The sequence below is a fragment of the Rhipicephalus sanguineus genome, chromosome 11 (genome assembly GCF_013339695.2).
Source record: "Rhipicephalus sanguineus isolate Rsan-2018 chromosome 11, BIME_Rsan_1.4, whole genome shotgun sequence".
Lineage (NCBI taxonomy): Eukaryota > Metazoa > Arthropoda > Arachnida > Ixodida > Ixodidae > Rhipicephalus > Rhipicephalus sanguineus.
In genome coordinates, this window is record NC_051186.1 from 102,099,339 (window position 1) to 102,113,065 (window position 13,727).

The window sequence follows — 13,727 nt, forward strand, 5'->3', positions numbered from 1 at the left end:
TCCAAGTCAACTGCAGTGCCAGTCGACTATGAGGCGCCAAGGCTTCTAGAGGCGATCGTATGAAAACTGGCGTCAAGAGTGTAAACTGGCGGTTTGATATCCAGTGCGGCAGAACCAAATAGCTTTTCAGTAGTTTTGTACTTGCACTGTGCCTTAATATTTTGATAAATAGCAGCAGTACACCTAACCACATCACGAAAAATTGATTTTTTTTTTGTTCACAATGACCCGCACTCTCCTTGTACAAAAATCTTCGCATTCAGAGGCTACTAAGTTTCATAGGTCTACCTGAATTACATTCAATCGCAGTACGAGTGCGCTGCGGCGTGGTCTGTAAAAATAGGCTCCTGGGGAGCGTGCCTGCCCCACTAACTAGTGACGGGGAAAGACGACGCCTTGTTGTTGTTAGTGGTTGCGAAGGAAGAAGAAAAAGACACTTATTTCTGCAACCCACGACGGCTTCCGTGCCGTGTGTCGAGCAAAGGGGGATACAATGCTGGGGAACGTGTGCGAGAGCGAAAGGGGACACAACGGGAGCGTACGCGGGAGAGCGAGAGTGAAGGGGAATACAATGCCTAAATGAGTCCCCCTCTGGCGCGGGCAGCACATCGCGCGCGCGCACAGGGGAAAAGGCGCCTAATTTCTGCAGCCCGGTCGAGAGCACGGCGCAGCGCCTCAGGTTTACTATTTTATAGAGTGCCTCGATGTCCTCTTCCCCACCCCTCCGTAGGGAGTGGAGACAACCACGTCGCCTGCTCCGGCGTCCGCCATTTTCACGCCGGCTCCAATCTAGGGCGCATTGACGGCGCGCGTGTGAGCTGTTCGCAGGCGGTACGGAGGCTTTGCGTAGACTATAATACTCCGGAAATTCATTATTGTGTTATTATGGTTTCTTAAATATTATTTTTGATAGTTTACAGTCTAACAGCACTATGAAATTCGCCGCTTCACGCGATGATAAGCTGCTGGCTGAAACCACCTTTAAACGCCCTGCGACGGCTTGTTGGCGTGATAGTTTATTTACTTCAAAACGAAAATGGTGTCGTTTGACACCGGTTGATCTTGTTCTGCGCCGTGTAAAATAACGCGTTGCTCTAGCTTTAGTGTAGAGCAATGGGTAATCGGGGTTCGAATCACCATATTACGTGGCATTTCCGCTCTTCAGGAAGATTTGCTCGGCGAAGCTGTGGTGGTTCAAAAGAGTCATTATGCCGCAATAAAGTTAGTTGAGGAAATCTCGACAGTAAAGATAACCAATCAATACGTGATTGCTGTCAGTATATTTTGATCAAATTGGATATTTTGTTATCTATTATCATTTATTGTCACGTGTATTTGGCAGAACTCCTGAGGCAAAAGATGATAAGCTAGCAAATCTCAGTTTAATAAATTTCAACAAGTAAAATAGCCATATACCTCTCTGGCTGTACTTGACAAGCGAAAAAAAAAAGCAGAATATACATCACAAAGAGAAACAAAAATGTCTCAGTTGTGCCTAATACACTAACACACGATTGCCCCTGCACATGTCTTGCTTGCATGCTCCCTTCGCCGCGACTTGATGCAGGTGCACGCGCAGCCTCAGCCTCGCGGAGTTTGAAATTAGCAGCTTTTCCACAGCTTCTTCGTGTTGCTGCCAGCATCCTGCCAACTTCTGCCGCGGAACCTTGTTTAGGTATGCAGTCACGACCTTCAGGGGTAATTTCATCGAAAATACTCTCTCGGTCCAACCGGTAACACATTCCTATAACCAGATAAGACAGCGCGCATCATGGCGTCCCAGCCTCTTGGCGGAAGAAAAGAAAGAGCTTCGGTAGTCTTCCACGTGACGTGCAAGGTTGCGTGCGCTGAGTACGAATTAGGATTCCAAACTGTGTTTTTAAAACTGGCAGAACTTTACAATGGCATTTGTTTTCTGAATGCTTTACACTCACAGCTAGGAGTTAGCGTAACTCAAGAAATCAAGAAACATCCTCCCGAACGCGATGTATAAGGGAAGATCTTTCAGTGACCACCCTTGTGCTACAAAAATATTGCAGGATAAGCAAATATTTTGCGGGAATTGCGTAATACTCACAATTCACACGGACGAGGTGTCTGTACGCTGCCAATTGTCGCGCTTGATCTTAGCCACCCAGAGAGTTCCCCTTTTTGGGTACCCCGGAAAGTTGAACAGTCGCCAACCATTGCTTGAGTGGTTTGAGCACACTGGCAGATAGGCAGTGACGTAGGCAGAACCTTTTTTTTCAGGGGGGGGGGGGGTCATTATTTTTATCCGACATTGGGTCTGAGCAGATAAGTGGGGTCGAGTGTCACATTGTGCTCTATATTTCATGGGAAAAAATATTCTCTGTGGGGGGAGGGGGGCATGAGCCCGGTGTGCCCCCCTACCCCCTTTGTTTACGCCACTGCACAAAGGAGCCAGGCATTTACACCTCACAAGTTACACCCACAACAAATTCCTGCCGACTACCGCCACGTTGTAGCCACGTCTCGATACGCACGCTCAGCGTGACAATGGCGGACAGCGTTACGAAAACCGGTTTTGGCGACGGGAGCTCAATCAAAGGATGTTTCCACTCTCTACGGAGGGGCGGGCGAGGAGGACATCGAGGCGCTCTACTATTTTACCTATTTTAGCCTCTGTGGTGGCATCTGGTGGCAACTTCCTCAACTACGTCAATGTGCCGAATTCCTGACCATGTTATGACTCTTAAGCCCAAGTTAAAAATATAATCTCACAGAAAAAGCGAAAAGTATGCTAGAACCTGCCGCTGCAATTCAAGCTCTTGTCATTACCACCAGGACATAGTCGTTCTGGACAGTTCTCGGACCACTTAACTTCGTGTTGTCCAAGGCGCTCTTACCTTATTCGTAACTGGCTTGCAGAAAGAAGCCGAGTAGAAGACGGGGCCTCTGCAGTTACTTTGGGCGGTGAGGAACTCCACTCAGATGAAGGTTCCCGAATTTAAACGTTCAGGTGACTGAAAGAGTACGAGGGACATCAGTAATAAGATATTTGTCAAGTTCCAAGCAGAGAAGATATAATAACAAGGCACGTGAAACCCACACATGAAATACCGAACGGCGCGTAATAGCCACACCAAGCACAACACGGTACAAGGCAACCTTTGAATTCACTGCCGCAATTTCTGCGGCAGGCTTACCTATGCTAACACTTGCTTGAGGAGCGGAACATACAACGGGGGACAAAAAGAAGGCAGACAAGGACGTCCCTGTGCTAACAACTGAAATTTTATTTCTATGCGTGCGGCCAAATAAAGAACCAAAACACGCACATTAACCAAGAGGTATCTAACAGTGTCTGCTTTGTCCCCCGTTTTAAGTTCCACTGTTCAAACCAGTGTTAGCCATGAACCAACTAGCTCCGGTGAATACCGCTTTTACCTATGTTACAGTCGCGAGCAAGCGTTCTGGGAGGATGGCACCACCGAGAAAAAAAAAAAAATCTTGGAGGACGCCTGAGCTTCGCCTTCAAGAATAGAACGCGATAGCGTAGTCGGGCCCCGTGCGCATCGCCTTCTCAATTGTTAGCCTAGCTTTGCATCACGGCGCATGCCTCAACCGTGTCGTAAGAAAACGAACGACTGTGAGTGTAACATTGCTTGTTTAAAACTATCCTAGAATGCTTACTGCAATGTAGTTGTTTAGTGCCCACTAGGCCATCATTCTTCCTTTTGCGAATCAGCGAAGGACCCCTCACGCGTCCATAAATCAGCACGCGAACCTACGCAGCTGCTCACGTTGTTGCGTTTGCAGCTGATGATGATTAAATATGTCTGAGCGCTTTGTAAAGGGTGGGCCTTTAAAACACCCAGACACCCACTCGATGCGCAACTCACAAGTTCTGACTTGATTCTACGCTTCTGCCACGCAATAATACGTATATGCGTTAAAGAGAACGCTTCCACTATATATATATATATATATATATATATATATATATATATATATATATATATATATATATATATATATATATATATATATATATATATATATATATATATATATATATATAATGCCACGCCCACTTCTTGTCTTGTTTTGATGTATTCGGGTTTGACCGGCAGGGACGGTTATCAACGCTCGACGCTGTCCGCGAAGCATTGTTCGAGAAGCTTCACGTCTATAGTAGATCGTTCTGTTAAGATTGCGCCCCGCACGCGAACGTTCCAGCTTTGTCTAGAGATAACGCCGCCACCAGCGATATTGCTGGAAAGTTCGATACCGCCTGTATAAAAGCCGACGCGATTGACCGCTTGTCAGTTGATCGACGGACGACGCCCTGTTCGCCGCTATATTTGTACAGCGTGTATTGCTGTAGTTATAGTTCTCATTTTCCGGCCACAAGTTCGGCCAAATAAACAGTTTCATCCTGCAAACGCCGACTGCTGTCTTCATCGACGTCACGACCACGTGACATCTGGTGGAGGTGCTGCTTCGCTCATGTTCCGGTCGCCCCCGTCAGGCCGTGAACCCAGTCCGGGCCGCAACGAAGACGTCGACGCCTACCCCGAACAGCGAGCAAGCCGCAGGACACAAGGACTACCTCCAGAATACCAGCCTTTACCCGACAAGACCAGGAAGACCCCGACCATGACCAACACAACAGCGACAATGACAGCAACCATGCCGCTTGCACCCGTGCTGCTACAGCGCCCAAAGGAACCACCGACCTTTCACGGATCATCTGCTGAAGACCCGGAAAGTTGGCTGGAGAAGTACGACCGCGTCGCCATTTTTAACGAATGGACCGATGAAGACAAGTTAAGACACGTCTACTTCGCCTTGGAGGACTCTGCCCGAACTTGGTTCGAGAACCAAGAGCGAAGCCTCACGACGTGGGACCTTTTTCGCACAAGATTCCTTGCCACATTCACGAGTGTCGTCCGCAAGGAGAGGGCCGAAGCTCTGCTGGAAACCCGTGTGCAGCTTCCAAACGAGAACGTGGTGCTGTACGCGGAAGAGATGAGCAGACTGTTCCGACACGCCGACCCAGCCATGCCCGAGGACAAGAAAGTCCGCTTGCTCATGCGAGGGGTAAAGCAAGAGCTCTTTGCTGGGCTAATGCGGAACCCACCGTCGACAGTCCAAGAGTTCGTCTCAGAGGCGACGACGATTGAGAAGACGTTGGAAATGCGCAACCGGCAGTATAATCGCCGATCGATTCAAGACAACCCAGTTGTTCATGCTGTCGGCTCCGACGACCTGCGCGAAACGATCCGAGCGATCGTGCGGGAAGAACTACGCAAGCTCTTACCCTCATCACAGCCTGAAGTTGCGTCGATCGCTGACATCGTCCGAGAGGAAATCCAGCAGTCTCTGGGCACCCCCGAGTCAGCGCAGCCGCAGCTGCAAGCAGTGACCTATGCTGCTGCAGCCCCACGCAACGCCCCCCCTCCTCGCCCAAGTCAAGACGCCGCGCCGCCTCAACAGTTCCGCCGCCAGGCACCACCGCCGCCGCCACCGACGTCACACTGCCCGCCAGCCGGCCAACGATACACGCCGAGGAAGACCGACGTTTGGCGCGCCCCCGACCACCGCCCACTCTGTTACCATTGCGGAGAAGCTGGCCACACTTACCGCCGCTGCCAGTACCGACAGATGGGACTGCGTGGATTCGCCATCGACGCGCCGCGTCCACAGCGAGGGGAAAGACCACGTGACATCGCCGACTACCTCGCGGGAACGCAATGGACGCCCCGACAACCTTCCCGTTCGCCGTCGCCAGGCCGCTACGTCTCTCCCCAACGCCGACCATACACTGGCCCAACTCGGGCCCGGTCACCTAGCCCGTATCCGGAAAACTAAGGGCAGCAACCGATGGAGGTGCGGTTGCTGTACGACGAAATACCGAAGATCCTCCGCCGCCGACGACAACGCCGCAACGACATCTAAAGAACACGCCGCAAGCCGAACGAAGCCCTGACGTCGAAACTTCTCGGCCCGAAGAAGACCTGACGACACAACGACGAAGCAGCGGGACAAACCGACGTAGCCGTGATCCGACGCCGCGACCAAATCGAAACGGTAGGCGACGAACGAGTGACCTCGACGTTCTCATCGACGGCCACAACGTCACCGCTCTCGTCGATACTGGAGCCGACTATTCCGTCATCAGTGGACCGTTCGCGACGAAGCTGAAGAAAGTCAAGACCGCCTGGGAAGGCCCCGAAATCCGCACAGCGGGAGGTCACCTAGTAACGCCGGCAGGAATCTGCACAGCGAGGGTCTCCATCAACAACCGGATTTATCCCGCAAGCTTTGTAGTCCTTCAGCATTGCTCCCGAGATGTCATCCTTGGTATGGACTTCTTAGGCCTTCATGGTGCGGTCATCAACCTCAGATCGAAGTCGATAACACTATCTACAGAAAAAGCATTACCGCGGTACACGCCGCCAGGGAAGCATGCCTTGAATGTGCTGGAAGACCAAGTCACCATTCCCCCTCGCTCCAGCGTCATCATTTCCGTCGGCTCTCAGAAAGTAGCAGACCTGGAAGGCGTCATTGAAGGCGACCAGCACCAGTTGATTAACCGCGAGATTTGCGTCGCAAGAGGAATAGCAGAGTTGCGGGGAGGCAAAGCAACAGTGATGCTCACAAATTTTAGCAACGAGTATAAGCACGTAAACAAAGGCACGACAGTCGCCTACATCGAAGAAATCACGGCTACGTCGATGGCTTTCGCCATCGCCGATTCTTCCGAGCCAACACCGACGAACCAAGCTTCTCAACCAGTTTTCGACGTTAACCCTAGCCTTCCGAAGCATAAACAAGAACAGCTCAAAACCCTGCTCTTGAAATACAGGGACTGCTTTTCGTCATCGTCAAGAATCCGCCAGACCCCAGTAGCAAAACATCGCATCATAACAGAGGAAAATGCCAGGCCACTCCGGCAGAGCCCGTACAGAGTTTCAACGCGAGAACGCGAATCCATAAAGAAACAAGTCGACGAAATGCTACGCGACGACATCATCCAGCCGTCGAAGAGTCCATGGGCGTCACCCGTGGTGTTAGTGAAGAGGAAAGACGGAACCCTACGCTTCTGCGTCGATTATCGCCGCCTGAACAAAATCACGAAGAAGGACGTCTACCCTCTCCCACGGATAGACGACACCCTGGATCGACTCTACAACGCGAGGTACTTTTCGTCGATGGACCTCAAGACCGGCTATTGGCAAATCGAAGTCGACGAGAGAGACCAAGAGAAGACTGCCTTTATAACACCAGACGGCCTCTTCGAGTTCAAGGTTATGCCCTTTGGTCTTTGCTCGGCACCTGCGACGTTCCAGCGCGTTATGGACACCGTGCTGGCTGGACTGAAGTGGCAGACTTGCCTTGTGTACTTGGACGACGTCATTGTGTTTGCCTCAAGCTTCGACGAACACCTCCGGCGCCTTGACACTGTACTACAAGCAATCAAGACTTCTGGCCTCACCTTGAAGCCTGAAAAGTGCCGCTTTGCATACGAGGAGCTGCTGTTTTTGGGTCACGTGATCAGCAAGGGGGTGTTCGCCCAGACCCGCGGAAAACAGCTGCCATCGCTGCCTTCCCGCCCCCCACCGACACGAAAGCCGTGCGCCGTTTTCTCGGCTTGTGCGCCTACTACAGGCGCTTTGTCAAGGAATTTTCACGAATCGCCGAACCGCTAACTCACCTCACGAAGACCGACGTGCCATTCAAGTGGGAAACGGCGCAAATCGAAGCATTTGAAGAACTGAAACGACGCCTTCAGATGCCTCCTATACTAGCACATTTCGACGAATACGCCGATACGGAAATCCACACCGACGCAAGCAGCGTAGGACTCGGCGCCGTCCTTGTGCAGAAGACTGACGGGCAGGAAAGGGTCATCAGTTATGCTAGCCGGTCGCTATCAAAGGCAGAAACGAACTATGCCACAACAGAAAAGGAGTGCCTAGCGATCATCTGGGCTGCATCCAAGTTTCGCCCCTATCTCTACGGCAGGCCCTTCAAAGTTGTGAGCGACCACCACGCATTGTGTTGGCTAGCTAACTTGAAGGACCCTTCAGGTCGCCTCGCACGGTGGAGCCTACGACTTCAAGAATTCGACATTACCGTCGTTTACAAGTCCGGAAGGAAACACTCCGACGCTGACTGCCTGTCTCGCGCCCCCGTCGACCCACCGCCGCAGGACGACAAGGAGGACGACTCCTTCTTGGGAATCATAAGTGCCGACGACTTCGCCGAACGACAGCGAACGGATCCAGAACTCAGGGGCCTTGTGGAATACCTCGAGGGCAGGACCACCGTTGTTCCGAAGGCATTCACGCGGGGACTGCCGTCATTTTTCTTGCGCAACGGTGTTCTCCTAAAGAAGAACTTCTCACCGCTTCGAGCCGATAGCCTTCTCGTGGTACCCTCGACATTGCGGCCAGAGGTCCTCCAGGCTCTGCACGACGACCCGACGGCTGGACACCTGGGTGTTTCTCGCACGCTAGCAAGAATACAGGAGAAGTACTACTGGCCGCGCCTTTCCGCCGACGTCACTCGTTACGTGAAGACCTGCCGGGACTGTCAGCGACGCAAGACACCGCCCACTAGGCCAGCCGGACTTCTGCAGCCTATCGAGCCACCTCGACGGCCGTTCCAGCAAATCGGGATGGACTTACTGGGTCCGTTCCCGACGTCCAATACCGGAAACAAATGGATCGTCGTAGCTACAGACTACCTCACCCGCTACGCCGAGACGAGGGCCCTGCCTAGAGGCAGTGCCGCCGAGGTAGCGAAGTTCTTCGTTGAGAACATCGTCCTGCGTCATGGCGCCCCAGAAGTTCTCATCACCGACAGAGGTACGGCGTTTACTGCTGACCTAACTCAGGCAATACTGAGATACAGCCAAACAAGCCACCGCCGGACCACAGCGTACCACCCACAGACAAATGGCCTGACCGAGCGGCTAAACAAGACCATCGCCGACATGTTGGCCATGTATGTCGACGTCGAACACAAGACGTGGGATGCCATCCTTCCGTATGTGACCTTCGCATACAACACGGCCGTCCAAGAAACGACGCAGATGACTCCGTACAAGTTGGTCTACGGAAGGAGCCCGGCGACGACGCTCGACGCCATGCTACCCAACGTCACCGACGAAGAAAACCTCGATGCCGCCGCTTACTTACAACGTGCCGAAGAAGCTCGACAGCTCGCCCGCCTGCGCATCAAGACCCAGCAGAACACCGACAGCCGTCGCTACAATCTTCGACGACGCTTCGCGGAATACCAGCCCGGCGACCGTGTTTGGGTCTGGACGCCGATACGCCGACGTGGGCTTAGCGAAAAACTCCTTCGGCGATACTTCGGGCCATACAAGGTTCTTCGACGCCTCGGCGCTCTTGACTACGAAGTGATCCCGGACGGCATTACGAACTCCCAGCGACGCCGCGCACGACCTGAAGTCGTCCATGTCGTGCGGCTTAAGCCGTTTTTTGCGCGTTAGCGAACCTGGGGACTCTATTTTTCTTCCTTTGTTATTGTAAGTTATTTTTGTATGCACTTGTTTTTTTTCTCTCACAAGCATCGGGACGATGCTTTTTCAGAGGGGGGCAATGCCACGCCCACTTCTTGTCTTGTTTTGATGTATTCGGGTTTGACCGGCAGGGACGGTTATCAACGCTCGACGCTGTCCGCGAAGCATTGTTCGAGAAGCTTCACGTCTATAGTAGATCGTTCTGTTAAGATTGCGCCCCGCACGCGAACGTTCCAGCTTTGTCTAGAGATAACGCCGCCACCAGCGATATTGCTGGAAAGTTCGATACCGCCTGTATAAAAGCCGACGCGATTGACCGCTTGTCAGTTGATCGACGGACGACGCCCTGTTCGCCGCTATATTTGTACAGCGTGTATTGCTGTAGTTATAGTTCTCATTTTCCGGCCACAAGTTCGGCCAAATAAACAGTTTCATCCTGCAAACGCCGACTGCTGTCTTCATCGACGTCACGACCACGTGACAATATAACATTTATACAGTGTTTTTTATAGATAATAGTCCTTCTCGGGATACTTAAAGGCAGAAATTTTGGTCTGTCTGTCTCTCTGTCTGTGACATGATTCAGCCACCCGGACAAAGTTTAAGCACGTGCTGAACGCCCAGCCATCTTGAACTGTTAGTTGCGTTCATACTTGTGAACATTGTCCATCAAAAGGCGAATATTACGCATATCTGAGGAACAACATCAATACGTAGTTATTAGGTGGTGTGTTCCTTTATAAGAAATACACAGATACTTAATTCTACAGACCCTAGTGTTTCTGAGGCTGCGCTGAAACGGCGCAGAAACGGCTGGCAGAAGACTCGTGACGACATTTGCAGCGTAGCACGCAGATACGCGGCCAATTCTTTTTTTCTTTCCGAAGAAGTTACAAGCAATAGCATCGCGCTGTGGTAGAACAGGTGCTTGCCACGCAGACAGCCTGGGCTGAATTCTCACTCGAACAGAAGTTTTCGCGGACAATATGATTTTTCGCCACAACCAAAGACGCCAACACCGCAATTTCTGTAAAATGAGCTCTTGAACACTATCACGTAAAAAAATTTATCGTAGCACAGGCTGCCCGGAGAGCTCAGGTCATCGGGAAAGCCTTTGGCCTACCGGTGATGACGTGGGTGGAGCAATCGATTTAGCCTGGCGGCTTTGGCTTCGGGCCCCAGTTTCTCTGCACCATTATAAAGTTCTCGTAATGCCATGCCAGGCGCATAGGACTGCTTTAGTCATTGCACGGGTAGCGTACTGCGGAAAGCACGAAGGAAGGAAGCAGCACTCTTTCCTGTGTTACTCTGCTTCCTTCCTTCGTACTTGCGCAGCACGCTACCCGTTCAATGATATGAACCAAGTAGGCTGCAAAATGTCTTAGTCCTTTAGGGCGTTGCATTGGAAATACATGAGCATTTGAGCTGCACCACTCGATTCGAAACAACACACTCATGGTACGAAAAATTTGCGATACCTGTAGCTCCTTAAACTTTTGCTCGTGGTTGTGTGGTACTAGTTTTTATCTAAGCAGAGCTAGCACTTAACGGAGAACTGATATCTTTCGAGCTCCTCCTGGCCATTTGTGGACATACGAATTTGAGAATCCCAAAACAGGAGAAGGAAACGAACAACGTAAACAAAGAAATAAAGAAGGAACGGGACAAAAATTTAGGGCAATGAAAACGAGTCTTCTCACTGGCAACGAAGCCACAAATGATACTACGAGAAATGCCATATTCTGTTCGGCGTAGAACTTTTAAAGGTGTTTCTGTATGGTAAGAGAAAAAAACAGTTCCTCGAGGAGTATTTGTGGCAAAGCTAACAAGCTCTTCAATGGGCCTTTTCCGGGTAAGTAATCTGCGCATGCGCGCCGGCGTGGACGAGGCACGCGCCATGATTTTTGGTGGCCAAAACGCGACGACAGCTACGGATCAAGCGATATTTGGTGTAACAAACGTCCAAATGTGTTCCCGAGAAAACGCGCGAAAGCAGGCCTCCGAGATTGTATACCGGCGCGTGGCGGGCAACTTCAGAGGCCAAAGGCCACCAGTTTCGATTTCGGCGATCTCCAGGAGGTGCTTCTCAGATCCGGAAAAAAGCCCACTCAAACTACAACTTTTGCTTGTGTGCGCACGGAAGCAGTGGCATCGGCGGTCACGTTGACGTTCGTGTTGTTCCCCAAAGCACAGCGCAATACACTACTCTCTCGCCCACCCCATTTGAGCCAAAGGCCTTTAATCTCGATCGTGTAACCAGATGCCGACGCAGTCCGCGCAAGACAGCTGCGTCACTGTTGAACAAAACTCCGACAAAGTGCTTACGTGCGAATACTGGTGGTACGTACGCGACAAGAATCTGAGTGTTAATAAGGATAGTTACTAAGGCTGTACATGCGAAAAGCTATATGTTACTATGAGGGATGTCGTCGCTTCGCTACGAACAGGTGTAAAGCATGAGGTATGCCGTATGAGGCGCTCCGGAATAATTCGACCACGTGGGCTTGAAAGGGCACCTAAATATAGAAGCAGACGAATTCTATTCTATTTCTCCCCCATCGAAATTCGGGCGCCGTGGCCGAGAGTCGAACTGCCAGCTTCGAGCTTAGCAGCTAAACACCGCAGCCTGCAAAGCACGGCGGGTGGTGAGCATCATCGAGATTCTTTCGCTAGCTCTTTGTGCGGATCCCATCTGACCTGGCCAAATAATGCTGCTGTCCAAGAGGCGCTACAGGTTCTGTAGGAGTTGCCCTGCCTGTGCATATCAGGTCTAGTCCAAGTGTTTCTTCAAGCGCTTCGTGCACTGGTGTTCAAGGGAAGTGCGAGCTTAAGATGGAGGTCGGACGCACATTTTTGCTTTTACTTCTCCGTAATCCGGCCACAGAACGTTCTAAGCGCACGCACGAACGCCTGCAGTCGCCGTTGAACCGCAGACATCAAGAGAAGTGCACTCACCTCGATTGCGACACGATTCAGTCTGAGGACAGCGTTGAGATGCTTGTCGGGTGACTGGTACGTGTGTCTCCGCAGAACTGACTTGGCAAGCATGATGTACGTTTCGTGATCGCGAAGGTCGCTCACCGGCACAAACACACAGCTGCCCGACACCACTTCAGTCGGATTCCTTAGGCAGTCTCGGAAGTCGAGGAACGCCACGCAAAGGTCTCCACCACTGGCCTGTGCCACGTCCAGGCGTCCTGCAACACGAAATTGTGTTCAAACACGCCGTTGTGTGGCAGGAACTCCTTTTGACACCACGAGAAGCACGTCATGGTCGCATACCCATTAGGGAGCTTTAGTGCCGCGTCCCAAAGCGGTTTGGGTACGTAAGCCCTTGCGTTCCTTTGTATTCTCCGTGGATGCGGCTGGGAGTACAAAGGAACGAAAGAGGGTGCGTACGAGGCCGCTTGGGGGCCCCGGCACTAAAACTCTATTGATGCATGCGTTATGTGAGGCAGCCTGCGTAGAGCTTGGAGATTGTGCTGCCAAGGGCGATGGGTCTCCAATTCGTGACGTCGCTCGGAACCTAGTCGCCCCCCGAGGAAGGGACCGCATCGGTCCCGAAACGTCGGGCTCTCAAAAAGCTTGGCTGGAGCCATTTCAGCTTCCTAAATCTTCCACCCAGCTAGACAGATTTCTGTCGAAATTGTTACATTTAAAAATTTTTACGCGTGTTCCTACCCCGCCGAGGCCACGCCAGAGTGCGCGGGATGCTTCGCAATTGATTACCAGCTGAAATGTGGTTGTTCGGGTGAATAATGTACCAGCCATACTGGTAACTTGTGACCACAAAATAAAAAACACTGTAGGTACAAACGAGTACCACTCAGAACACTAGCGGCAAGCACGGTCGTCGATTAGCTGATCGTGGGTGTAACGCTTTATTCTTTTAGACATGACTGATCGAACTTTACAGCGTTATGGCAACCCAGTCCTGCTAAACCCGGCAAGGTGGCGGAAGCGTCAGGGGAATCCGTAGAGACTTCCTGGTGCCTTCGTGCTACAAACAGGCGGTTGTCAGTTATTTCTGATTACAGCGTTTTCACTGGTGTTTGCGTAAGTTCCAGAATACACTTAACTGATCATGCCGTGCGCACAATCTTATCAGAACTGTCTAAGACATCTCAAATGTGCCCATGATTTCTGGTGCGGCCTTTGCAGTGTGGTAACACGTTTTACTGCTTTTTTTAAAGTCAAACCTGGCAGCATG